The sequence below is a fragment of the Schistocerca piceifrons genome, unplaced genomic scaffold (assembly GCF_021461385.2).
Source record: "Schistocerca piceifrons isolate TAMUIC-IGC-003096 unplaced genomic scaffold, iqSchPice1.1 HiC_scaffold_1278, whole genome shotgun sequence".
Lineage (NCBI taxonomy): Eukaryota > Metazoa > Arthropoda > Insecta > Orthoptera > Acrididae > Schistocerca > Schistocerca piceifrons.
Window position 1 is genome coordinate 47,501 of NW_025727100.1, and position 2,500 is coordinate 50,000.

General features: G+C 56.6%; 1 non-coding gene across 1 annotated transcript in view; it reads right to left on the reverse strand.

The window, feature by feature from the left end:
- Nucleotides 1-10, reverse strand: part of LOC124731292 — a 1,909-nt gene extending 1,899 nt beyond the window's left edge. The window contains exon 1 of the ribosomal RNA XR_007008252.1: nt 1-10. This exon is cut by the window's left edge and continues 1,899 nt beyond it. This is a non-coding gene — a ribosomal RNA (small subunit ribosomal RNA).
- Nucleotides 11-2,500: the final 2,490 nt, after the last annotated feature.

Below are 2,500 nucleotides of genomic sequence, written 5' to 3' on the forward strand. Positions count from 1 at the left end.
CAACCAGGGAGCTGCGTCAACTAGAGCTGAGCAGCCGGCCGCCCGGGAGTGTGTCCCGGGGGCCCGCGCGAACACGCAAGCGTCCGCTCAATCATTCTGCAAACAGGAGGAGGCTGAGCTCCCCTGCACAATACACCTCGAAACCCTCTCAGGTCCCGGCGGCGCGCAGCGCCGTCCCAAGTACTTGGTCGGGTTCGAGAGAGGCGCAATCGCCCGGAGTTAGGCGAGTAGACGCTTTCGGTGCGACCACCCGTGCTCCCAACTGAGCTTGCCGCTGCCGACAGAGGCCCGGGAGCGTGCTGTCGTGGCATTGCCGGCGGGAGACAACACGCGCCACCTACGGTGACCGGCAGCTCCAACGCCAGCGCCACAGAAGGACAAAAGCCCCACTTGGGTGCCGAAGCGAACTCTCCCAGCACAGCGCACGCGCCAACACATCCGCACAGCTGCGATACAAACCACCAGCGAGAACCGCTGGGGCGACCGAGCAGCAGACGGCGTCGCGGCGCCGAGCGCCGGGCGGCGGCGCATCCTCAACGCACACAGTCCTCAATCGGACCAGCACACTGAAGATGTCCACCGCGCTTCGCACCGGGCCCGCGAGGACCTACTTTGGCCGCACGGCGCCGCGCGCAGGGTGCGCCGGCGCGCAGCTGCGACGCCTGCCGCGTCCGTCGGCCGGCGCGCCTGCCACTGGCCGCCCCCACCAGCCGGCTGTAGCGCGTGCGCCCACGCACCGCGCGGCCAGCACGCCGGGAGGCGCCCCCTCACCGGCCGGGGACGGTCCCACCCAGCCACCGCCGCGTATCGCTTCACACCCAGATGCCGTTCAGTTTCGTCAGCATGGTGGGTATCGCTGGAACAACCGGTTAGTACCTCAACCTATCGTCGCCATCACCGATTCACCCCTAGCGAGAACAACCGCACCACAACAGGTTACCATTTGTTCATTTGCGTAACTTCACCAGAAAACGCAGGCGTCCATCGCCATTTGCAACTTCAACGATTATTGCATGCCTGTGTCAGGTGTCACGCCACACTACGTCTGCCCACATACACGCAACAAAATGTGCACGCCTAGACAATACGTGGAAGGTGGCCCCCGTACGTATGCGATGTCCATTGCTCGAACGACTGTCAACCGGCCTCTGTAGCATGTCGCAGATATGGAACGCGGTGCACCATGCCATCACGGTGTGTGAGGAGAGACGACTAGGTCCGAATACATCAACAGACAGCTCATGCTGATCGCCATCCACGGCGTCCGTTCCTCCCACACGTCTCTATGGCGTACCACACTGCAATCCAGCTCTCATAGGGAGACGACACGTAGCTGCGTGCACAATATTTGCACTGTATGGTCCGCCGTTTTTGGGCGCAGTCGTTGTACGGTCACACATGTGCCACGATGTATCATTCAGTACATAAGGACGAATGTGCAGTACAGATTGTGGTTTACGCGTACGACATTAGCGGACAGTTGACACAGGCCGCACCACAACGTAGCCTGAGTACGTCGCATGCGAAGGGCATTGAACATGCAAAGTTCTCACCAACCAGCTTGCGAAGGCAGGGGGCAAGGTGGGGACGTGGGGAGGGGCGGCATGTACGTCCTGCTGCCATCCACATTACAGTGTACAGCAGGAGCATGTGGAAAGTGAGCAAGACTTGCAAGGTGTTTAACATGAAGCGATACACAGGGGAGCGGGCAGTGCGAGTAGCGAACTATATTGCGAGGGTTGCGGGTGGGCAACACTACACTAATTGAACGAGTCGTATAACAATTACAGAGCAGGTTTAGGCGACAACGTGGGTTACGTTAGGGGACAACGTGGGTTACGTTAGGGGACAACGTGGGTTACGTTAGGGGACAACGTGGGTTAGGTTAGGGGACAACGTGGGTTAGGTTAAGGTACAACGTGGGTTAGGTTAAGGCACAACGTGGGTTAGGTTAAGGCACAACGTGGGTTAGGTTAAGGCACAACGTGGGTTAGGTTAAGGCACAACGTGGGTTAGGTTAAGGTACAACATGGGTTAGGTTAAGGTACAACATGGGTTAGGTTAAGGTACAACATGGGTTAGGTTAAGGTACAACATGGGTTAGGTTAAGGTACAACATGGGTTAGGTTAAGGTACAACATAGGTTAGGTTAAGGCACAACATAGGTTAGGTTAAGGCACAACATAGGTTAGGTTAAGGCACAACATAGGTTAGGTTAAGGCACAACATAGGTTAGGTTAAGGCACAACATAGGTTAGGTTAAGGCACAACATAGGTTAGGTTAGGTTAGGTTAGGTTACACGTTGTTGTAAGGAAAGGTGTAAGGGGGGGGAGCAGGTTCGTTGATAGTGATTATAGTAAGTGAATGCTTGTGACATGATCAGATTTGTCACGTCAGGATGCACCTTTGGCTTATTAGAGGCGGCGCTCCAATTCTATGCTTGTGTCAGACCTGTGTCTTTGACTCATGTCATTGTTTGTGCGCTGTGACAGGAGGTAC